We start from the raw sequence: 26,188 nt of genomic DNA, 5'->3' as shown, positions 1-26,188 counted from the left end.
CTTGAACAAATGGAAAAACATTAACTGCTCATGGATAGGACGAGCCAATATAATAAAAATGACCATCCTACCCAAACTTATTTATCTATTTAGTGCCATACCCATTGAACTACCAAAATACTTCTTCACTGATTTAGAAAAAACTATAACAAAGTTCATTTGGAAGAACAAAAGATCAAGGATATCCAGGGAAATAATGAAAAAAAACACACATGATGGGGGCCTTGCAGTCCCTGACCTAAAACTATATTACAAAGCAGCAGTCATCAAAACAATTTGGTACTGGCTAAGAAACAGAAAGGAAGATCAGTGGAATAGACTGGGGGAAAGCGACCTCAGCAAGACAGTATACGATAAACCCAAAGATCCCAGCTTTTGGGACAAAAATCCACTATTCGATAAAAACTGCTGGGAAAATTGGAAGACAGTGTGGGAGAGACTAGGAATAGATCAACACCTCACACCCTGCACCAAGATAAATTCAAAATGGGTGAGTGACTTAAACATAAAGAAGGAAACCATAAGTAAATTGGGTAAACATAGAATAGTATACATGTCAGACCTTTGGGAGGGGAAAGGCTTTAAAACCAAGCAAGATATAGAAAGAATCACAAAATGTAAAATAAATAATTTTGACTACATCAAACTAAAAAGCTTTTGTACAAACAAAACCAATATAACTAAAATCAGAAGGGAAAGAACAAATTGGGAAAAAATCTTCATAGAAACCTCTGACAAAGGTTTAATTACTCATATTTATAATGAGCTAAATCAATTGTACAAAAAATCAAGCCATTCTCCAATTGATAAATGGGCAAGGGAAATGGATAGGCAGTTCTCAGATAAAGAAATCAAAACTATTAACAAGCACATGAAAAAATGTTCTACATCTCTTATAATCAGAGAGATGCAAATCAAAACAACTCTGAGGTATCACCTCACACCTAGCAGATTGGCTAACATAACAGCAAAGGAAAGTAATGAATGCTGGAGGGGATGTGGCAAAATAGGGACATTAATTCATTGCTGGTGGAGCTGTGAAATGATCCAACCATTCTGGAGGGCAATTTGGAACTATGCCCAAAGAGCAACAAAAGAATATCTACCCTTTGACCCAGCCATAGCACTGCTGGGTCTGTACCCCAAAGAGATAATGGACACAAAGACTTGTACAAAAATATTCATAGCTGCGCTCTTTGTGGTGGCCCAAAACTGGAAAACGAGGGGATGCCCATCAATTGGGGAATGGCTGAACAAACTGTGGTATATGTTGGTGATGGAATACTATTGTGCTAAAAGGAATAATAAAGTGGAGAAGTTCCATGGAGACTGGAACAACCTCCAGGAAGTGATGCAGAGCGAGAGGAGCAGAACCAGGAGAACATTGTACACAGAGACTAATACACTGTGGTATAATCGAACGTAATGGACTTCTCCATTAGTGGCGGTGTAATGTCCCTGAACAACTTGCAGGGATCCAGGAGAAAAAAACACCATTCATAAGGAAAGGATAAACTATGGGAGTGGAAACACCGAGAAAAAGCAACTGCCTAAATACAGAGGTTGAGGGGACATGACAGAGGATAGACTCTAAATGAACACTCTAATGCAAATACTATCAACAAAGCAATGGGTTCAAATCAAGAAAACATCTAATGCCCAGTGGACTTACGCGTTGGCTATGGGGGGTGGGGGGGGGAGGAAAAGAAAATTATCTATGTCTTTAACGAATAATGCTTGGAAATGATCAAATAAAATATATTAAAAAAAAAAAAACTTGACTTGGTTCTCTATATATTTGCTAAATAAGACCTTTATCAGAGATATTTGTTATAAAACTTTCCCCCAGTTTGTTGTTTCTCTTCTAATCTTGGTACGTTGGTTTTGTTCATACAAAATTTTAAATTTAACATAGTCAAAATTATTCATTTTACATCTTGAATTGTTCTCTTTCTCTTGTTTTGTCATAAATTCTTCCCTTTTCCTCCTTTTATTTCTTAAAATTCCTTCAAAAGATTTTGAAAACATATAATTTATGAAGGGATATTTGTTTCTTCTCCTATTATGATGTTAGCACTTCCTATTGCTTAAATAAATAGACTTTTTTTCTTGATTCCCTCATTTGTATTACAAAGTTTCTACTCAACTCATCTTTTTATCAGAAATGCTTGACCAGTTTTTCTTCTTAACTTCCTTGTGTTCTCTTCTGTGGTTTTAACAAAATGTTCCAGTGGCATTATTCCTCAGTTTTGTAGTAGGATTCTATTCAACTTTGCAGAGTAAATTGTTCTTGTTTCTAAGTCTATTTCTTTTGCCTTTTGGAATATTGTATTCCAAGTTTTCCTCTGGCTTTGCTTTGAAGGTCGGATATGAGCCAAACTATTGTTCCTTAACGCTTGAACTCCTTCTTGGATATTTGCATTTTGTTTTAATCTGAGAGCTCTGGATTTTGACTGACATTCTTATGTCTTTCACTTTTGAGGTCCATTTTAGGAGATTATTGGTGGACTCTCCCTAACTTCACTTTGCCCTTGCTTTAAATAGATCTAATGAATTTTCACTTATGATTTCTTGAACTACAAGATGTCTCAAAAGGCTTTAATGAAGTTTTATGTTTTACTAAGACTTTTGTGACATGCTGTATAATGTTCAAGCTTTTTATAGGTCATCATTTTCTGGAATTCCAATAATTCTTAAATTTTTTTTTCTTGACTTTTTCTGGATTAACTGGTTTTGAGAGTTGATATTTTACATTTTTCTTCTTTTTTAAAAAATCATCTTGATTTTCTTCTAATATTTGTTGCTTTCTAGTGGAGTCATTGATTCCTGTCTGGTCTCTTCCAGTTTTCAGAAAGTTCTATTTCTTGGGTAAGGTTAACTGCTTGCTTGTTATTCTTCTAATTCTCTCCCCCAGTGCTTTAGCTTCATTCAAAACAAAACAAAACAACTCTTGCTTTATTTCTAGTGATTTACTCATCCTTGTGGAAAATCTATTTTTTCTTTTGAGATTCTGCTTATAGTTATTATGATGCTACATTTGCAATAATTGTTGATATTTATTGATGTTTGATTTGACTGACTCATCTCTCTAGCTTAAGTTCCTAAATTGAAGCTTTGGGCCAGGGCCAGGTTCCATTTATTTGATGTTTGGGTATGAGAAGTGGCTCTTTTAGGTCTTTCCCTGGATCTCTTTGGTTCTATTCTTTAAAAAAAAAAAAACCCTTTATTTTCTGTCTTAAAATTGAAACTGTGATTTGATTTCAAAGCAGAAGAGTGGTAAGGACTGGGCATTGGGGGTTAAGTGACTTTCTAGGTGTCACACATCTAGGAATTGTCTCAGACCATATTTGAACCAGGACTTATATCTAGGTCTTTCTCTCAATCCACTGAGTCATTTAGCTGCCCCTGTCCCCTTGGTTCTTGAGATGATTTCTACCTCCCAGGGTTTAGGTTCCCCTAGGAAATTTGAGGTTTAGATCATTGCATCTACACAGTAATCTCTGGCATCTCTTAATAGACCTCAGAGTCCTTGGACCAGGGCTGTCCTGGGCTGAGCATTGTGGCTCCAGGCTGGTTCCTGTCCACTCTCATTCCCCAGTGCTTCCAAGGTCCCCATTCTGGGGCCTTCTGACCACTCTGGGGTTTTCTGAGAGATTTCTGCTCTTCTTGCCTCTGAAGGAAATCTTATAAGATCTAAATTTCCTATCATTGCTCAGATGCTTGCTTTGCTTGAGAGTCACTCTTTCTCATTATGGCTAATTTTTCATGAGGTTCTACGTAAAAAGTATTGCTTCTTGTAGTTTCTCATTGGATGTCTTCATCATTATTGGGTATAGCTTATATTTCTTGAACCCTGAAGCGGTCATGCATGTAATGAACAAAAGACAAAATGGCCTAATCCTCTCAATTCCCTCACATATGGAAGTTGGATTGGTCTACCTCCTATTTGGGAAAACATTTTGGCAAGAAATCTTATGGTGTGGTTTCAATCCAGGCTACTATCCTGGTCCCTTCTCTGGACATTCTCTAACTTGTCAAAATCCTTTCAAAAATACAGTATCCAGAACTGGATACACTACTCTGGTTGTGGTCTGTCAAAGGGTTGATATAATACAACCAATTGTTCCCCTCATTCTAGTTATATTTCTTCTATTAAGCCCAAAGATTGCATTATATATTTTGTCTGCCATGTCATACTTTTTTAACTTATCTTCAATTTTTCATCTACTAAAATTTCTAGGTTTTGTTTCATTTTACTTTGTTTTGTTTTCTGTGAAAACTTCTGCTGCATCAGTTCTCTCACCTGTTATATTAATTACTCCTCCCTGCTTCACATCATCTGTAAACTTGATAAACATGCCAACTATGTCCTCACCTCAGTTAATGATGCAAATGGAACAGGCTAAGGACAGGACCTTGACACATTCCATTAATAGCAATGTTCCAGGTTGACGTCCACTTTTTATTTTTATTTTTATTTAAAAATCACCACTTTTTAGGTTCCATCATTCAACCAGTCCCAAATTCATGTAACTATGTCATCATCCAGTCTAGATCTCCTCATGTTATACAAAACGATGTTATGGGGAAGATCTCTTCAAGTGCTCAACAGAAATTCAGTTACATTGTTCCAGTGGTATTTCCCTGACATACCTGTTGGCAAATCCTGTCAAAAGGGGAAATGAGGTTAGTTTTTCATGACTTGTTCTTTTAAAAGGGTTTTTTATTGCTTTTGTTTTTATACCACAACGATTTATGAAAACTTGATTGAAACCTATTTTATTACAAAAGAAAACAATCAATCAAAAACACCTGATGTAGTGATTAAGTTTGAAAGACTAGACAACATTCTGTCCTGCTCATCCCTACCTTTATGCTGTTAGTGGGGAAGTAGGTTTAATTATTTGTTTTCAAAGACTATTATCAGTTTTGTAGTTTCTACAAGTTTACCTTCTTGTTACTGATCTTTTTGCCCCTAACCTAGAGTAGCTTAGATCGAATCATACCTGTTTAATTGTAACTTATCTGGCAGGACTCTCTAGATTTTAAGGGTCCTTTATAATATTTTACCAGATTCCTTCACTATTTCTTCTCTCATTTGCAGCTCTTTAAAAAATGGGTATAGAATCCTCTGAAGGGGATCTAGATGCCTTAAGAAGTTTGGACCATGAACTACTCCTTCCTCTTCTTCTCACTGCTGAGGTAGGTATTAAAGTCTTTGATGCTGAAAAAATGGGAAGAGAAGGAATATTATCTAGCTAGTGTGAAGCTGGTTCAAAGATTTATATGTGTATTCATGTTTGTATATACTTGGGTGTGTGTGTGTGTGTGCTTGTACTCTCTATGATTTAGAGCTTTAAAGGAATCTCTTAAATAAACCCATTGAATTTTAGTGTTAACAACCACAAGCATTTATAAAGTACCATCTATGAGCCATGGATTGTCATAGACATTGATGATAAAAAGGCATAAATAGGTGGGAAGAATGCCAGACCTAGAGTCAGGAAGACTCACCTTCCTGAGCTCTCAAATCTGGCCTCAGATATTTACTAAATGTGTGATTGTGGACAAGTCATTTAACCCTGTTTGATTCAGTTTCTTCATCTGTAAACTGAACTGGAGAAGACATGGCAAACCACTCCAGTGTCTTTGCCAAGAAAACACCAAATGGGAATAGAAAGAATTGGACATGATTAAAAAATAACTGAACAACAAAAAATTGAAAAAGTCCCCACCCTCAAGCAGCTCATGCTTTAGGCAGGTGTGACAAAATGTATACATAGAGGCATAGACAAAACATATTCAACTAGATACAAAATCATATTAGGAGGGAAAAATTAGCATTTAGGGAGATCAGGAAAGACCCCATAGAAAAATATCAATTGAGCATGGTTTTGCAAGGATCCTTTCATCAGAGACCAATACATTTTCCATACATACCAGGACTTGAAGTAGAAAAAGAAGAACCTGAATAGTTTCTCCTTGTCCCATTAGCCCTGACAGTATCCTCAACCTGCCCCCTCATTTCCATTACTTTTTTTTTACTTTTTGAAGAGAAAGGAAGAAGAAAATAGGTGAAAGGAATGGAAGCGGCTTGGTCAATAGGATGGATCCTAGAAAGAATTATGACTGAGAAATGGGACAGTGAAGTTAGAGTTCTGAAATGAAATACTGGGGCATCCTCCCACTCTACCCCATATCAAATACTAACTATATTTCAACAGTAGGGATGTGGTATATTTCTCAAATGATCAAGCCACCCAATGGCATTATATTTTCTTTTTACTCATAATAAAGAAGATGGCATTGCTGAATTGTTAAGAAACATAAATTACATAGTGCTGCTTAATTAAAAGTGACAGCAAAGAGGTAAATCTTAGTGTGCTCAAGTCGAGCATGCCCCAGGAGAGTTGTGGCTTGTAATTATATGTTATACTGTTCTCCCAGGTTGTATTTCTTTTGATTTGGAGAATTGTCAGGAGGTACTACATAGTTGAATGAACTTGAACTGAGTTTCACCATCCCTTTGGGATAATTTTAGGGAAAGTTCTCAAGTGTTTAGTGCTGAAGAGTGCAAATGACCCTGTGAGACCTAACCATACGTCCTGGATCATGATTTCATGCTCATTATCATTTATAAGTAATACCATGTCAGTAAAAGTAGTTTGTCATTAAAGGACTCAAGCAGTACTGTGTGTAAGGAAAAGAATACTGCCCTAGAAACCAGTCAGATGACACTGAGATCTCTTTTAATTCCAATTCTATTGTCCCAGTGGTGATGTAAAGAAAAGGTGTTTTGCATTTTTTTTTATGCGGGAAATTTCATTCAATAGGAGAAGTTGGGATGCTTGGAAAAAGTCATTGGTCTAACTCGGGTAAAAACTAAACTTCAGGATAGGGAATAAAGATGTTTTTTGAGGGTCAATACTCCAGTTTGTGTCTGTGATTCACTAGAATGCAGAGCTCCTTCTCCCCAGACAGATAAATGGGCATCTCTTCTGCAACTGACAGTCCTAGAGAGCCATTGAGAGGTTGTAACTTGCCTAGGATCACACACAGAGGGAGCTTATACCTGTCTTCAAGCAAACCAAGGAGTAAACTATGAGATGGGGAATTGGCCCTGGAAGAAAGGACAGAAAGGGACTGGTTTAGAACCAATTTAAGATGAAACTTGCCTTAAAGAGAAACATCTTAATAGTTATGAGACTTATCAGTTCTGGAAATTTAAGGGAAAGATAATAATAACTAACATTTATATGTGATTTTGGGACAGCTAGATGGCACAGCAGAAAGAATTATGGGTCATAAGTCAGGAAGATTCATCTTTATGAATTCAGTTCTGATCTCAAACTTTTGCTAGCTGCCTAACCCTGGGCACGTTACTTACCCTCTATGCCTAAGTTTCCTCATCTATAAAATGAGCTGGAGAAGGAAACAGCAAATGACTCCTGTATCTTTGCTAAGGAAACATCCAATGGAGTCACCAAGAACTGGATATGGCTGAACAACACTATTCCCAAAGGGGAAGTATTAATAATAATAATAGCTGGTGATATTTATCTAGCACTTACTCTATGCCAGATACTGTACTAAACATTGCACAATCATTATCATTTGATCCTCACAACAATCCCAGAAGGTGCTATTATGATCTCCATTTTATAGATGAGGACATTCAGGCAGAGGTTAAATGATTTGCCCAGGGTGGTAAAGGTAGGAAGTGCCAGGCTGGCTTTGAACTCGAGTCTTCCTGACTTCAAGCTTGGAGTTCTATGCCCTGTGCCATCTTGCTGACCCTTCAATCCTATTCTACGATAATGCTAGAAATATTGATTACACCTCACTAGGCATCTTAGCATCCCTACCTTCGTTCAAGCCTTAGCTCATGGACGATATGACCTCCCATATCAACTGTTCCATTCGAATGCAAGCTTCTCAGGGACAGGGACTGATTCTGGTTTGGTCTTTGGATCCCCAGTACCTAGTACGAGGGAGGAGAGGCAGAAGGTGCTTCTTAAATGCCTGTTGGGCTGGATTGGATTCATTCAGTAGGCAATGGGGAGCTTTGGAAGGTGTTTCAGAAAGGGAGTGAGTGATTCCATCAGAGCCCTGCTTGAGAACAATTAATCGAGCAGGAGAGTGTGGGATGGATGTTCCAGGAGATGCCAGAGAGAACTACTGTTTGGGGATTCTGGTGACTAAATTTAGAACATTGGGGATTATTTTGCCATGCACTGATTATGTTTGTGCTTCTTTAGGGCTTTATTTTTATGTTTTCCAGTACAATCTCTTCTTTCTACTATGGCATTTCATTCCAATCTGTATTTATTCTTTTCTACTCAGTGACTACATTTCTCAGAATGGGAAGCAAACTTGCAGCCATGCTGCTTACAGGGTTTCCAGGGAAATGACTAACTTTTACCAGCTTTGCATGGTATATTGTTACCCATTAAAGCTCTATTTATGTCCGTTTCTTTAATTGTCACAAACACCCGGCATTCGCATCTTTTAGACCTGTTTCTAAGCATTCTGGTGGAGTCCACTATTATCACTAATTAGTATATAATATGGGAAACTACATGGATAGTGGATAGAGTGCCAGGTTTGGGGTGAGAAGCCTCGTCTCCCTGAGTTCAAATTTGGTCTCAAGATGCTTACTAGCTGTGTGACTCTGGACAAGTCATTTAACATTACTTGCTTCCATTTCATTTGTAAAGTGATCTGGAGGGGAGTAAATGGCAAACTTCTCCAGTATCTTTGCCAAGAAACCCCAAACAAGGTCACAGAGAGTCAGACACTATTGAAAAATGACTAAAAAAATATATTTTGCTCCACATGGTGTTTGACAGTTTCAGAAGAGCATCATAGAGTCTTTTTTAAAACCCTTATTTTATGTCTTAGAGTCCTAACTGTGTATTGGTTCCAAGGCAAATGAAGGGTAGGGGTTGGCAATGGGGGTTAAGTGACTTGTCCAGGGTTACACAGCGAGGAAATATCTGAAGCCAGATTTAAACCAAGGACCTCCCATCTCTAGGCCTGACTCTCTATCCACTGAACCACTAGCTATCCTCCATCACAGGATCTTGAGATTATAGATTTACTATTAGAAGGGACTTGTAAATCAACTAATTTAATTCCCTCATTTAAAGGGGAAAAAAATTAAATAATATTTTATTTTCCCCAATTACACAGAAAACCAATTTTTGCCATTCATTATTTAAAAAGTTTTGGGTTCCAAGTTCTTTCCTGCCCTACCTCCCTTCCCTTCCCACTTCCTGGGTCAGCAAGCTTATATGTAAATTTTACATGAGCAATCATGTAGAACATCTTTCTATATTAGTCATTTTGTGGAAGAACTCTCAAACAAAAAAAAAAGAAGGAAGAAAGTAAACTATAGTATGTTTCAGTCTGCATTCAGACTCCATCCATACATTCTCTGGAGGCAGATGGCATTTTCCAGCGTGAGTCTCTAGGACTGTCTTAGATCATTGCATTGCTGAGAATAAGTAGGCCATTCTCAGTTGCCCAAACAAGAAATATTGCTGTTACTATGTACAATATTCTTCTGGTTCCATTGATTTAATTTTGTATCAGTTTATGTAGGTCTTTCCAGATTTTTCTGAAAGCATCCAGTGTGTCATTTCCTATAGCACAATAGTATTCCATCACAATCAGCCAAAATTTATTCAGATATTCTCCAACTGATGGGCATCCTCTCGTTTTTCAGTTCTTTGCTACCACAAAAAAATCTGTAGTAAATGTTTTTGTATAAATTAGTCTTCTTACCTTTAAAAAAAATCTCTTTGGTACACAGATCTATTAGTGGTAAAAATGAATGACTTAGAGAGTCATTAGGTGGCTTGTTCATTGTCTCTCAGAAGTGACATAGCAGTAGCATAGCCAGGAAAAGTGATCTGAAATAAAGAAATATATCCCTAAATCACATAACTATCCAGGGCCCCATTGAGACAGAGACAGCTAAGGGAAGAAGGGAAACTCACCTGCTATTGGCCTCAAAAGACCTGATCAGTTTAACCTGAGGTTTAGGTAGAACCTGGGTTGGGGCTTAATGACTCTGCTGGTGTTCTGGGCCAGCCAAACTATGATGGTCACAGTTTGTTTCAGAACATCTTGTTTGGGGGTTGCCAATATCTTTTTTTTTTTTTATAACATATAGTCAGTTCTGCCATCATGTGACATCTGCATTCTCCAAACTCAGTTTGCCTTAGCCCAAACCACACAATAAAAATCACAGAATTTGTAGGGAAAATGGCAGGAAGGGAACAACTTTCAAAAATTTTAACAGCAACACCTAAAAGACAGAAACTTAATAAAAATGGTAGCATTTTTATATATCTATCTATATCTATATAGTTTATATATATGTAAAATTTAAATGGTTAAGAAATATATAAATACTGCAATCATTTGTGGTTGGTAGCATCCATGCCTTTAGGCTACTATTTGGGCTACTCCTGGGTCTCCTTGGTTGGCTGGCAAAGTTAACAGCTACTGAAAAGAGTGGCTTCAGAAGGCCGTATGTATGAGGGATGCTACAAATCTTTAGGTCTATGTCAGATCAACTCATGGGAAATGTGGAACAACATTAATTTTTGAGTTTTGTGTTCTTAACCCCATTTTCCTCATAAATGTGATTTTACAAAGCTCATTGCATTTTGGGAATGCATGTGTTGTGGCAGAACTAACTTTATATAAAATGCAAAACAAAAGGCACTGAATGAATATTAACCTTTTTACTGTTATGGAGCTGGTTCAGGATATTTAAGAGTTAAATCAGCAATCCAAACTCTGAGCATGTTTAATGGCATCTTCTTTGTTTTGCTTTGAGGTCAGTTATGGATAATGGCCACCTAGGTGAGGAATGACCGACCCTCTGAGATCTGGCAAAGTTTTTCATGCCAGCCAAAGCTATCAGAAGAGGCACAATACTTTGGCAAGTATTAGGTCATTGGGTCATACTTTCCACTTGCTTTTCTCTCTCCTTTGTCTCTTCAACCAAAAATCCAAAAACAGATCTGGGAGCAGAGACAAAAGATAACACCTTTCCCTTCTACCAATTACTTCTGTAGAAGTCCTGGTAATCATGGAAAACTGCACATCAGAGATGCATCTTTTCTTATATAAAGGGGAAAAGCTGAGTATCCATCTTCAGTTCCACATTTCCCATGAGTTGATCTGACATAGACCTAAAGATTTGTAGCATCCCTCATTAAAAAAATCTCTGGAGGTCTTGGTCCCAGCTGCAAACAATATTTGTCAATACATTTCACTTGTGTCATTTTGGGATAAAAGCTCTCTTTTTTCCTTTCCTAGCACTGGTACTGATTTATCATAAAATCAGTCATTTGGGAGATGTGCTGGTTACAAAATATAGGAATTAATAACGGGGACAAAAACTTGATCAACTTTCCTTTTTCTTTTTAGACAATGCCTCTTACGGAGGCAGAACATATGATTTCAGCAATGTCTGTGCTGATAGAACGCCACAATCTTGGGAGAACAACAATTAACAGGGGAATGGACATGAGGATGGATGGATGAAGATTGGGAATGCAGTCCAACAAGCCATTTCCATGAACCAGGGGACAGATCACTGATCTGGAAAGAACCAGAGGCAGAGAGGTAGCATCAGAGAAGCAGAAGCAATGCAAAGACGAGAAAGTCACAAGGTTAAGGGGAATCAAGTCCCAGGTTTCTGCCTATATGAATTTTAAACTGGATGGTAGTCAATGAACTGAGTTAGACAGATTCAACAGGTCAGATGGGTTTAGAGATATGTAAATTTATGCCTAGCTATCTTGTTTCCTCTCCCTTAACTGATAATGATGATCTTAGCTAATTACCTTTTATTTGTTTTGGATTTGGATTTAAGAGATCATAGATTCAGCTGGAAGATACCTCAGAGGTCATCTGATCCAACCTCCTCATTTTCTAGCTAAGGAAACTGAGGCTCAGGGAGTTTATGTAACTCACCTAACATCACACAGGTAGAAAGTATCAAAGTAGAATTTGAACTTGAGTCTTCCAACTCTGGAGCCATTATCCTTTCAACCGAACATCTCTCTAGATATTTCTCATGAACATTCATATATACGTACATGTTGATGTCTCGCCTATAAGTTCCTTGGGAACCAAGACAGTTATACTTTTTGTTTTTTGGCCTCTAGTGTTTAGCACAACATCTGGTCCATAGTATGCCCTTAATAAATGCTTTCTTATCAACGGATTGCTAGGGGCAGCTGGGTGGCACAGTGGATAGAGCACTGGCTGGGAATCAGGGAGGCTCATTTTCAGGACTTCAAATCTGGCTTTAGACATTTCCTAGCTATGTGACTTTGGGTAAGTCATTTAACCCCTTTTGCCTCACCTAATCTGTAAAAATGAGTTGAAGAAGGAAATGGTAAACCACTCCAGTATCTTTGCTAAGAAAATCCCAGAATGGAGTCATGAAGAGTTGAACACAACCGAAATAACTTAAGAGTAATACATTTATGATTGCTGGTTTTCATGGGAGACAAAGTCCCAATTATCACTGCCAGTTAATGAACAGGTATTGGGGATAATCTGCCTGGAATAGATTTTGATAAATCTAGATCTAGTCTCTGTCTTTTAAAAATTAAAACTCTTATCTTTAGTCTTAGAATCAATATTGTGTATTCATTCCAAGGCAGAAGAGTGGTAAGGGCTAGGCAATGGGAAGCAAATTACTGATCCAGGGTCACACAGCTATTAATTAAATGAGATTATGACAGGAAGCTCCCTGCTTCACAAGGAAGCTCTTTGCATTTTTTTGTGACCCCCCCCCCCAGATCCCTGCCGGTTTGGGGCCCAGCAGTTTGACATACATCATTTAATTTCAATGAAATTCAGTTTGGTATCCTCAAGTCTTGCTTGATCAACTTTAATTCATGATCACTATCCTCCCTATTTTGTTATCAGAAACATTAGTCTATAAATTCAAATATGAAAGTGGGTAGAAATATTAATATCATTCCAATTAACAGGCAAAATGAAAAATACCCAACTGTGCCACCATATATGGGATGTTGAGCACCAGAAAATGGTGACCCAAAGAGGGTACAGAAACTACTTATTGGGGAAAATACTAAATAGACTAGCTTCTACTTAATTTGGGAGAATTCAGGTGATTGGGATGGGAGGGGAGCACAACTGACTTATCAACAAGGTAACGGGCATCTCTTTTCCTCTGTGATAAACTAAATTTTCACATTCTTCAAACTTTTCTGAGTATGTAAATTTCCTCACTTTCAGAGAAAGAAACTGAGGATCTCAGAGTTAAGTGAATGAATTGAGATCACGTGGTGAATAAGTAACAAAGCCAACATTTGGACCCAGGACTTCCTGTTCAGAATCTGCTCCTTTCCCCATTTCACCACATTGTCTCTTTTCCTGCCTACAAGTAGCTCTACTAATTTCCTTTGGCTGTCTGTGTGCTCGGAGTCAGGGGTTTGGTGTGCCTGCCACACAAATAGCACCTTCCTCACTTTGTCCAGACAGAACAGATCACCTCCCAATGGGCAGATTACTAAATTGAAGTGTTAATGTCTGAAACACACTAAGAAAAGGACTTCTGCTAAAGTAAGAGAAACACATGTCCAATTTCAGGTGTTTAAGAGCACTTTGGGATGTGTAAGTTGTAGGAGATGAACATGGGGGCACTGCCAGCAGTCGTCTTTTCTCAGATTAACAGCAAAAGCAGAAGGATCATATCCAGAAAAGGCAGCCTTAGGCACACGGAGGAGGGGAGATTGGTTGGTGGGAGAAAGTACAAGGATGGGTGTTGGGCTTAATTCCTCTCCTTCTCAAGGACCCTCTGACAATGGAGCAGGCTTTGTGGAAACCTGGTATGGAGGAGACTATAATATTTCTCAGAGCTGGAGGCAGAGGATATTAAATTTACATGGAGTGCCTTGAAAGAGACAATGGTAACAAATGCATATTGGCTTTCGGGATATAATAACAATATATTATCTTTCTTCCCAAGGGTTCAGTAGCCTGCCACAGCAGCAGCAGCAGGGGACCTAACCCAAAGGAGAGCACTAATGGCCCCCAGGTCAAGGGTTTCAATCCCCCAAGGGCTGCTGAGTTTATTAGGTTTTCCAACTCCAGAGCTCATACCCTTATTTTGTGCCCACTGTCTAGCAAATCCACGTATTTGGCCACAAGGGGGATCAGAGGAGCAACTGTACAGAGCTCAGCACAAATCCATCTATCTTCATGAGCAAAAGCAGCTCAAAGAACAGCCTCTGATGTGAATTCCTTGACAGTAGGGATAGTTTTTCTCCCTGTGTAGCCCTTTCACCTAGAATGGTGCCTGGGACATAATAGGAGCTTCATAAATGCTTGCTGACTTGATAAATGTTGTTTAGATATTATTGATTTTCAATAGATTTGTATGAAATGCTGTCTGAATTCAAAGGCCTGTTATAAATGCTGTGGTTAGACATAAAGGAGCCCTGATTCAGTGCTTTTCATATTTATTTCATTTGAACCCCACAATAAGCCATGATGTAAGTGCTATGACCATTTTGCAGTTGAGGAAACTGAGGGTGATAGAAGTCAAATGACTTGTCCGGGGTCACACAGCTAAATGTCACGTGTGATTTAAACCCAGGTGTTCATGACTCAGAACTTTATCTATCTTCATTCTTATCTTCCTCATGAAATCTTACTGTAATAGGGGAAAAATTGGAATCTTGCTTGTAGACAGGTGGTACTAGTTCTTCTTTTGCCTGAATTAATGTGATTAGAAATAATGTTGTAATGGAAAAATCATTGGACTTGGAGTTTTAGAAGACAAGGGTTAAAATCCAAGCTTTATTATGTGCCCAAAAGTAAATCATTAATTCCACTGTGACTCAGTTTTCGTATCCATAAAATGAGGAGGGGATTGTACTAGATGACCTGTATCATCCCTTTCAGCTATAAATCTTATGATCCTATAGGTCTGAGTTGGTGAACCTATGGTACACATGCCACCATGTGCTAGAGGGAGCTGCTCCCTTCCTCCTCTCCACAGCACCTAAGGAGCACTTCCTCCCTCCCCTGTTTGGAGTAAGGCATGGGGAGTTGGGGCTCACATGGGACATGAGGGTTGCAGTTTGGGCACTTGGTCTCTAAAAGTTTTGCCATCACTGCTATATGGAATCAGAACCACAGGAAGCAGTTTGCATCCAGGGCAGTCCAAACTATACTTGGAGCAGGTGACATGAAATACTCCTTAATCCTAGATGATGGCCTCTGAAAACAAAACCTAGAAGACTTTCAGGTTGTTTCTGGGGAGGCCACAGTGATAGTCATGGAAGGGGAGAGTATGATGGGGCTAGACAATGACTGAACTCTGCTACAAAGTGGGGATAATGAAAGCAGATGGTCTGGTAGCCTCCTTAAATACTTCCTCTTGCTAACCTAGTGCTAAGTTCTGTTGTTTCTTTTGATCAAGCACTTTTGCAAAGAGTTCTCAATGTCCTCTAAATTCAGCACCCAGAGACTAAATCCCAGGTACCTCACTCTACTTACGGCTCTAGCAATCATGAGCCTTTTAGTGATATTGTTCATTTAGATTTACAGTTTTCCAAGCTAGTGCTTCAAAAAGAAGAAAACTCCCAGGACACCTTATACAGATCATCCTCCTCCTATCTCCATGTAGGTAACAAATTTTTTTTAAAAAGCCATTCTTTCTCCTTTTGAAATATGTAGTAATAATCCTTTAAGCCTAGAAAACACAGTATAAAAACTAGTGTTTCAGCAGCAGTGTAGGAGAACAGGGACATGAAATATGGATTGAATGCAAACTGGTTTTGAAAATCCGCACTGTTTATCCCAGCAACATGAGCTATTCACAGCCATGCACTGTAACTAAATAAAGTAGCAGCAGCATGGGGCTGTATATAATTGTTTGCCCATTTAAATAAAGCACAGATTGGAGTGGGTTAGGAGAAAGACAGGATCTAATATTCATGCTTTGTAGCTGCATCTGAATTTTCATAATTTCTCACTTCTCAGAGATTGTGTAAAGAAGAAAACAATCACTACCACTTCCTATATTTTCCTTGTAATCTGGAGCCCAACAACAACAACCACTACCACCACCACCACCATTTATGTAATTCCAGGGCAGTGAAGTGGCACAGATACTAGGGGCCAGAGGTCCTGGGTTCAAATCTGGCCTCAGACACTTCCCAGCTGTGTGACCCTGGGCAAGTCACTTGACCCCCATTGCCTAGCCCTTACCACTCTTCTGCCTTGGAGCCAATACACAGTATTGACTCCAAGACCGAAGGTAAGGGTTTTTAATTAAAAAAAAAAAAAAGGCCTGGAGTCAGGAGGATTTGGGTTCAAATCTAGGATCAACCATTTCCTAGCTTTGAGATTCTGGGCAAGGCATTTAACCCTGTTTGTATAGCTCTTACCCTTCTGACTTAGAGTAGCTAATAAGATAGAAAGTAAGGGTTTTTAAAAATCATATGTTTTCAGAAGTGTAAAATGAAGCAAAAACAGATTTGGAAGGCAGCCCAACAGAAAGCTATAAGCTATAAATAAAACAATGTCCATTAACCTAAAGCAGCTAGAGAAATATTAACATTTCCTCCTCCGAAAGGAAGAGGATTGATAGACTGTCTCAAATGAGCTTAAAATCTTACTGAAAATACCTTTGAAACAAGTAAACATCCCTTCAGCAAGGGATAAGAAATGTGGAGGATAAGGGACCTGCCACTGGATTTGTTCAATGTAGCAAAAAATGGTTTTCCTCAGAATTTAACCTATGGAAAGTCAAGTTCTCAGGGATATTTTAAGATCTGTATTTTCAACATGGAATAGTGAAAGAAAGCTGATCTAGAATCAAGTTCTACTTTTCATACCTATTGACTATATACAACCTCTGCCCATATTGGTTTGCTAAGATTATTGTGGGGAAGGCGACAATTTGCATTTGTTGAGGGAGTTCCTTTATGTAGGACTTTAAGACTTCCCTTTACCATTGAAAGAGAGGGAAATCCAAGAGATTGAACCAAGAAGCTCATGAGTGAAATCTCTGTGAACTCAATGAATATTATCTCAACAAAGAAGCATTGAACTAATGGTTGAGTTATGAAGATTTGTTTATTGTGATAGAAATTGAGGGTGATAATTTAGGACCAGTAATCACCATTGAATATTATAGGTGGATTATTCTAAAGAAAGCTAGATTTATTGATTAATACACATTATGCAAGGAAATGTAGAGACTGTGGAACATATCATTTCAGGCCATGAACATTTATCATTTACTGAATACCTAGGAAAACATAAAACTGATGCCTCAACAGCAGAAGCTTGCTATCTTTTTATGGATGCACAAGTGAAAAAAAATCACATAATATAAAAAGAGATAGGGAGTGTGATGTCATTAGTAAAGGGAAGTCTTAGCTAAGGTAACTCTTTCTAACAATGCAATTGTCATTTTCCCTGCAACAGTCTTAGCAAACTACCTAGAACAGGGATGGTGAACCTTTTTGAAACCACGTGCCATGCCCTCCCCCCCAGAGACCTAGTGCCATGCCCCTCCCAATTCCCCTTTCCCTACACAGGGGAGGAAAGAATTGCTTCCATTGGGCTGTTGGGCAGAGGGGTAGGTGAAGTGAGGAATGTCCTCAGAAAGTGTAGAGATGGGGAGGGGAGTGGCCCAAGTACTCCATTCCCCTCTAGCTCTGCTGACTATGAGCTGCCCACCTTACTCTAGACAGGGGAGGGAGGCAGCATTCCCACTGGACTACTGGGCAGAGAAGCAGGTGATGTGAAAAAATGTCAGGCATGGTGGAAAGGGGGAAGGGAACAGCTCTAACTGAGTCCCTCAACCTTTCTAGTAATCAATGCTGGGGGTGGAAGTGGGGTTCACATGCCCACAAATAGCACTCTGTGTGCCATCTTAGGCACACATGCCGTAGGTTTGCTTTCACTGACCTAGAACATGGAGTAAGATTGTTTACAGCCTGTATATATGAAAAGTAGAACTTGAGCCCAGTTCTTGATTCCAGGCCAGCCTGGAATTCATTATTCTATGTTGAAAATACAGACCTCAAAATATCCTTGAGAATTTAACCAATAAAATGTACAGGAAATAAGATACCACCACAAACTAAACTGTTGTCTCAATCTCCTGGATATAACTTTGATTCATAAAAACTTAAGAACAAAGCTTTTAATAGTGTTGTCATACCAAAGAGTCTCATGTCCACACTGTTTGAAACAAATAGTTTTCAAAATATAATAAAGACCTACTAAAATATTAAAATATTGTGGAAATTGGATATTTCCATCAACGTCTCTGCTCCTATAGCTATACCAAGGATGAGTGACCCTCCAGAAAATGAACTTATATACCAATATTTTATTCAGTTACAAAAAGCAGCTATTTTATCAGCCTATAAAATAGTCCACAGAAAATTAAATGTTTAAAAAAGTAGTAAGATAATGTCTTGTCCTTGGACTGGTTCTAACTGAACTCCATTGAAAAGATGAGAATGATATTATTATTATTGTTATTCATAACAGTAGCAACAACAGTTTTTTCATAGACACCATCTCATTTGGTCCTTAATAACAACCAGGAGAGATAAATATTTTTCCTGTCTGATCTCATTTAGGAAAGGGAATTTGGTGACACCATTTTCAAATCAATAATGGGAACAACAGAAACTTTCTAATATGCCCCATCCCATCGTATACAAATCTTGGTGATGGTGTTTCTGATAATATGACTCTGCTAGGAAAACGTGGCTGTCTGGTCTCTTATTGGGTTTTACCTGGGTGCTGTGATGAGTTAGACTCTTCAGCTTCCACTGGGAAACAATGTATATAAAAGACCCAGACATAATTTTCAAGGGTATATTTCTGTTTATTGTGCTCTAAGCTACATTGTGAATTTGAGTTCTTTAAGTTAAATGATTTTGGAACCTCATTAAATAGCTTCTAAATGTGAAGATGATTCAGAGGTATTTTCCTTACTTATAATATATTTATAAAATAAGTTTTATTATCTTGTTTTTGTATCACTATAATTTTTCCCAGTATCCTCTCCTTCCTCCTGCCCCTCCCAGAAAGTCATCCTACTTGAAAAAAATCACATTTTAAGACACACAGAGGATCAGACACACAAAGAACATCAGCATAGCTGATCAATAAATTGTAAAGGTCTGAAGCAATTTTTGTGAGTTTTTTCTTATCAAATCTGTTACTCTTTTTTATTTGTTTGGATTGTTTAATTCATTTACATTGAAAAATAAATGAATTATATTTTGTTCCATTTTTCTTTAATATTGTTCAAAATAATTTTAAGGCAGCATTATGCCCATTGGTTCTCTCTTCCTCACCAGCCTCCCTTCCCTCACCCTCCCTAATTTATTTCAGTCTCAAAATAGATCTTTTTGGCAGAACATGACCATGGGGTTGTCAACAAAGAGTTTCTGGTTGTGGTAGACATAGGAATCCCTGACATGGGCATGCTTCCATTTCTTGTTACTCTACCTGGGTTTCTGCCATCTCCTTCACAAATGGTCATTCTCATTTCTCAAAGTGGACATGCTTTCCCAGCTATTTCTAATGTGTTTTTTGGAGAGTACGGAGGATCAAGAAAGAGCAAACAAGTTAATCAAAGAAACTTGCTATTTAGAGTTATATGCCTGAGACTGTCTAAACCACCATAGCTAGTCTTTCTGAGTAAGATTTCCTTGGCAAGGTCCTAGGTTCAAACCTGGCCTCAGACACTTCCCAGCTGTGTGACCCTGGGCAAGTCACTTGACCCCCATTGCCTAGCCCTTACCACTCTTCTGCCTTGAAGCCAATGCACAGTATTGACTCCAAGACAGAAGGTAAGGGTTTAAAAAAAAAAAAAGATTTCCTTGGCAAAAAGCCAAGTTGCTTTCCTTTCCTTTAACTCTCTCCTCTTCCTATCATCACCCTTTTTCCTTCCATTCACCCTTTTCTACATGAGATAAAAGAAAGACAACATGGCATAGTGGACAGAAAGGCAGGAAGACCTGGTTAGAAGTCCCGTCTCCACCATATATGGCTACATGGCTCTGGACAGATCATTTCACTTGAGTGCCCTGGGCAATTGTCTAAGGCTATAAGTTGCAGAAATGGTGCTGATCTACATTAGTAAAGGCAGTTTTCCTCATCTGGGGACTCCCTAACTGGTGAAAGTACAGGTATAGACCAAAAAAGAAAAGGGCGTCTAATCTTGGCAGTCACCTGACATTAGTGCTTCTGGCTTTTAGTTACAGTTCAGGATTCTCTTATTATTATTATTAAGTACCTACTATGTACCAGGCACTGTTTTAAGCTCTGGAGATATTGATGTTGTTGCTCAGTTGTGTCTGATTCTGTGACCCCGATTGAGGTTTTCTTGGTAAAGGTACTGAAGTGATTGACCATTTCCTTTTCTATTTCATTTTACAGGTGAGGAAATGGAGGCAAGCATGGCTACATGACTTGCCCAAGGTCACATAGCTACTAAGTACTTTCAATTGAATTTTAAGGTCTTCCCAATTCCAGGCCTGACATTCTAGAACCCTGTACCACCTAGCTGCACAAATCATGGTCAGTCCTTTCAGATTCTTCATGATTTCATTTGTGTGTGTATGTGTGTGACAAATATACTAAAATGGGTTTTTTTTTCCATTTCTTTCTCCAGCTCATTTTATAGGTGAGGAAACTGAAGCAAACAGGGATAAGTGAATTGCCCATGGGTACATGGCTAGTATGTATCTGAGACCCGATTTAAACTCAGAAAGATGAGTCTTCCTGACTTCAGGTCCAGGCGTCTAGTTGTTCTGATGATATAGAGAAAGGTAAAAAGCAGTCTCGACTCTCAAGAAATTCTCAGTCTAATGAGGGCAACAAGATCCAAACAGCTCTGCAAAAACAAGATATATATATGTATATATATAAATTTAAAGTATAAACTGGGGCTAGTCTCAAAGGGAAAGTGTTAAGATTAAGTTGGGATGGGAAAGGAACAGAGAAAGATTGACTGGTACAATATAAGATCAGAGAAACAAAGTGAAGGAGAATTTCCAGAAAAAGGGGATAGGCAATATAATAAGATGCCGCAGGATGTTATGATAGGATTTTGGGGTAAGGGAAACACAAGAGGGAAAAACATATAAAAATTTGTTGATTAGGTTGATTAGGGTAAAGACTGAAAAAAAGTGATAGGACTTGGCTAAAAGAAAATTCCATACAATGGTGGTGGCAGAAGCAAGATTACAAAAGGACAAGAGAACAGAAGAGGAAGTGAGGTAGAAAGTATAGATTACTGACTTGAAAAGTTAACCCAAGAAAGGAAGAATCAGGGCAAGAAACTGTAGCCAGAAGTGTCAGGCAATTTGTTTTGTTTCTGAAGATGGAGAATCCTGAGCATATTTAAAACCTGGGGAGAAAGAGAAGTTAAAAATGCTTGGAGAAAAACTGAATGGGTAAAACATTTCTGGGAAGTAGCAGAGAGCTTTTCCCACTTTGGATAAAACCAAAAGCAAGATTTTGCATTGTTTTGGCCAACATGCACCATATTTGAGTGTTATTTGACCATTCTTTTTAATGTTTTTTTTTCTTTGAAAAGACTTGGAGTATTACAAATTGTAGCTGTAACCAATAATCTCAGATGGTCCAAACAGACAAGAAAACATAGGGGGAAATGGGTTTGCGAGAAAGACTGTGCTTGATATAAATTTTCATTGTTGGTTTCAAATTATTCCACCCATCCTGGTTTTCTAGAGCTGAGTGGTGAATAGGCAAATAGTCTTGAAGAGAAGAGAGGGACAGCTAATGACCTAAATATTTGCCAGGGAAATGACTCAATGGGGAGGGTGTAAAAAAGCTCATTCAGAGACCAGGGTACATTGGTTCATCATTGACTAGAGTTGATTTATATGCTTTCCCCAATGCTCATCCCTTCCTCCAGCTTTGTCTTGAAATATATTTTGTTTTAGTGTATATAAAACACAGACATGGTCTTGCTAGACCAAACTTTCCTTTCTGGGGAACTTTAAATCTGAACCATATTATAATCCCATAGGCACACAAGGCATGTGCCCAGGAGCTTCTGTATGACTGAAAATCTGTTACCCTAAAAAAGAACTACATATCCCAAGAGCCCACTGATTTTCTGTCATTACCTACTTCCTGTAGACAGAGGATAAAGGGCGTGGGCTTTGGAGGCTCCCTCTCCCTGATCAGCATTGATGGTGGTGAGTGGGGATGACTAAAAAAAATGGCTAACCAGCCATGGGCAGATGGTCTTTATTTTGTATCTCTTTTATTCCTTGATTTCTAATGATCATTAATAAATTTCTTAAAATATAATATTATTATTGAGATTTAATTTTAACTTTTATACTTCCAAAGTCAGTGAAAGTGAAGTGGTTGGACTGAAGATCCCCTCTCCAAGGCCAGAGAAGTTTCCATTTTGTCACCTGGGTAGGGCCTAAGAGAGAGAACATGGGGATTAGCAAGGTAGCAATTATCCTTTTTTCTACTCTGTTTTCTAGTTAGAATCCACTCAAAGTAAACACAAGGTAAAGGGTAAAAGAGATCAGACTAAGGAGGGTCCATGGCCCTAAGTGGGGAGGGATGATCTGGAGCCTTCATGATATTCTGAAGAACCAGACTTAGAGCAAGAGGGCAGCAAAGTAGAAAACAGAGATTTAGAATTTGAAATGACCTCTTCCATTTCAGGTAACTTTTAAATTTTAAAATATCAATTAAAATGTTTAAAAAACCCTCATATATAAAATAATAAGTCTGGAAAGCCTATATGCATGCATATATCTATATATTTTAATTTCAGTATGACATTAATTTGTTCTTGGTGTTGTTAAATTAAAAACCATGGAAAATCTCCCAACATCTTAACGCCTAGGAATCCCAGAAGGTCTGAATCTAATACTGTTTAAAATGTGCTTTTGTTGATCTGCGTCAGTTCTGCTATTTTCTTCTATGGTCATAACTCCTCTGAGATGATGCTGGCACATGGCCAACCATTACAGGAGGTGGTAGAAGCCACGCTATGCCTTTCTACAGAAAGTGTTTGCTACTTGTTGACCTAGAACCCTAATAATGATTAATGGCGGATCCTTTCTAGTATTTCTGCCCACTGCAGCTTCTGTCTGATCCAAGAGGAACTTTTTGTATGCTTTCTTAGGGGGTGGCATTAACTAAAACCAAGAAACTTCATTATCTGTCCATTGACTCAGAGATCAGGCCAATCTAAAATTGTATAAGGGAGATACAAGGTCTCCCCACAATCCCACCCAACCCCTGCTCTGACCCAGGACTATAGATACAGATTCCTCTCTTTGCTTTAGAGGGTACACATTCAGCTGCTAAAATAGAATCACTCTTGAAGAGACAGTGTGGTGTCGTAGGAAGAGTGGTGGTATTAGAATCAGAATGTTTGGGTTCAAATCCTACTTCTAATATTTGCTGGAGGAGAGCAGAGAGCTCAGGCTACTCCCCTTCCCCTCTTTACCTGTGCTGAGGACATTTTTTTTACATGACCTGCCCCCCTGCCCAGCAGCCTAATGAAAGCGCTTCCCCTCTCCCCTGGGTGTGGTAAGGGGTGGTGGTGGCAGCACATGGTCTCTGGTGGGGGTAGCATGGTACTCAGTCTAGGGGATGCAGTGGGGGCGGGGCACAGCACTCCATCTCTGAAAGGCTCATCATCACTTCTATATTAGATACTATCATAGACTAAGAAGTAGAAGGGATCTAGATCTCTAGCTCAATCCTCTCATTGTATAGATGAGAAAACTGAGGCCCAGGGAAGTATATCTAGGGCATAAGGAAAAGAAATAGGAAATCAACTCAGTCCTCAGTCTTAGAACTCAGTGTTCTTTCCATAATAGGTTGGGTTTCTCCTCCTATTTTAGTCACCTCAGTTCTCTGGGCTATTTTACCAACTACAAAATGAGGAAGTTGGGCTAGATCACCTTCCTAAGTCTCTTCCAATTTGAAGAGCCTATTATTTTATAAATCCATGATTCCCTCTTTTAAGGTACCAATCCCAAGGAATTCTGCCATCTTGTCCTTTTCATCCCAACTAACAAAGTCATCTTCAAATCCCGATTCATATTTTCCTTTTCATTACTAAGGCAGATGTGTACCCAAGTACCTCTACAACTTCTTGTGCTGACTTCACTTATAGATTCCTTCTTGGCCTTCTGTGACCTACTTAGTTATTATTTTCCTTCAGGTCTTCGATGTGTCAGGCTGTTTTGTAGCAAGTGCTATAGTATTAATAATAAAGGATTTCAGCTTCTTTGAGGGACAAACACCACTTTGTCATTTTTCCTTATAATAGTAGGTATTTCTAGACTTTAGTCATTATACTGTTTGGCTTGGAATCCCTGATCAACTTCCTATTACTCTAATAACCATCAATACAAATAAGCTTCCAAATACACAAAGAAAAAATCATTGCCCAGTATTGTGGGAACTTCTATCATTTATAGTTTAAAAAAAATAAGAAATTATATTAAATCTTAACAAGATAGTAATTGATAAGAAAAGATGCTTCAGTGTATGGTGAGGGCTAGGAATGAGTGATGGACAACCTGTATGATACACTTGTTTCTCCAAGTGTCAATTATTGAGCCTGTTGGAGGAGCTCCCAATGGAAAAATTATAGGAGGGCGTAGACCAGAGTCAACTAAAATGGGCAGGCATGGATGGATTGTGATTTGCATGACTGGAAGTCATCTTCATAGTTGTGAACTCACAGGTTCCTTAGAATATTGGTGTAAAATAATAACAAAAATAATGTTTCTTTCTGTTTCTCTTTCTGAACTTTTTGTTTTATCGATTCCCCTCAGATTGTCATTGTATTTTTCCCCACTTTGAATCATTTCATATAACTTCACATTTTACTTTGTATTTTTCCTATTTCCCAATTTATTCCCAATAATATTTCATTCCACTTATATATAACAATTTATTTAGCCATCCCCCAATCCCTAATCATTGGATATATGCGATAATACTGGTTTGTTGTTGTTGTTTGCTACTACCAATACTACACAACTACATTGTAGTTAGAGGTAGGTGGTACAGGGAATAAAGCACCGGGTCTGGAGTCAGGAAGATCTGAATTCAAATCAAGCCTTAGACAGTTAACTGGGAGAACCCAGGAAAAATCACAACTTCTCTTTGTCTCAGTTTTCTTACCTCTAAAATGAGGATAATAATGGCACCTACCTTATCGAGTTACTGTAAGTATCCAATGAGATGTTTGTAAAGCTCTTAGCAAAATTCCTGGCACATAGTATGTACTTAGTAAATTGTTTGTTTCCTTTCCTTTTCAGATAACAAGGTTGTAACAGCAAAGGGAGAATTGGTACCAATAAAATGATTGTACCCAGCTAATTATGAGGAAAATATAATTTTGTAAGAACAGAATAGCTATGGTGACCTATTCACATTGCCTGAATTTGGTAGATTAAAATAGTAATGGTTTATAGTTATATAAAACTTTTAGGTTTGCAAGGCACTTTTCTCATAATAATCCTGTGAGTTTGAAGGAAACAACCTCTGAGAGATTAAATTCCTTATTTAGTCATTATTCAAGTGTGTTAGGTGGTGCTCGAACCCAAATCTCTTAGCTCCAAAAGTCCCATGTGCTATCCATTACATTAAGCTGTCAGTTGCAGGAGAGCCCCCCACTGTCCTCTGTCCTCACTTAGGGCTGTGCGGACTCATGTCCAAAGTCTGTCTTTTCCTGGGATGCTGAGTTGGGGAGGGGTGGTTTGGGGGCTATGTGTGACCAGGCTTCTTCTTTCCGCTTAAAAAGTATAAGCCCAGCAAAAGTAGAATTATTTTTCAAAAACAAAGAAACCTCTGAGTTAAGGATTACAATCACTGTCAGGCCCTATGAAATATGAATTAAAAGTGACTTAATGGGATCGGATTCCATGATTGAGGGGCTTTATAGATTGTATTTATTAGGCAATTTATTACTAGAGTACAGATTGCAATAAGGTTAGAAAATGAAAAATTTAAGGAGGAAATGTCAGTTCTCTTTCTTGTGGCACTTCAAAACTGAAAAAAAAAAAAGTAACTGATCTTTCTGTTCTTCAAGTGGGTGGATTGACCAAACACACCTGACCTCTGG

At 38.4% G+C, this 26,188-nt stretch overlaps 1 long non-coding RNA gene across 1 annotated transcript; it reads left to right on the top strand.

Annotated features, from left to right (window-relative positions):
* The first annotated feature begins 1,778 nt into the window (after nt 1-1,778).
* On the top strand, nt 1,779-18,922 carry LOC130454627 (uncharacterized). The gene is made up of 3 exons (XR_008912393.1): nt 1,779-4,686; nt 5,105-5,202; nt 11,446-18,922. It is a non-coding gene; the product is annotated as an uncharacterized LOC130454627 (long non-coding RNA).
* Nucleotides 18,923-26,188: the final 7,266 nt, after the last annotated feature.

The sequence above is a fragment of the Monodelphis domestica genome, chromosome 5 (genome assembly GCF_027887165.1).
Source record: "Monodelphis domestica isolate mMonDom1 chromosome 5, mMonDom1.pri, whole genome shotgun sequence".
Taxonomy (NCBI): Eukaryota; Metazoa; Chordata; class Mammalia; order Didelphimorphia; family Didelphidae; genus Monodelphis; species Monodelphis domestica.
This window is presented reverse-complemented; position numbering and strand designations above follow the sequence as displayed.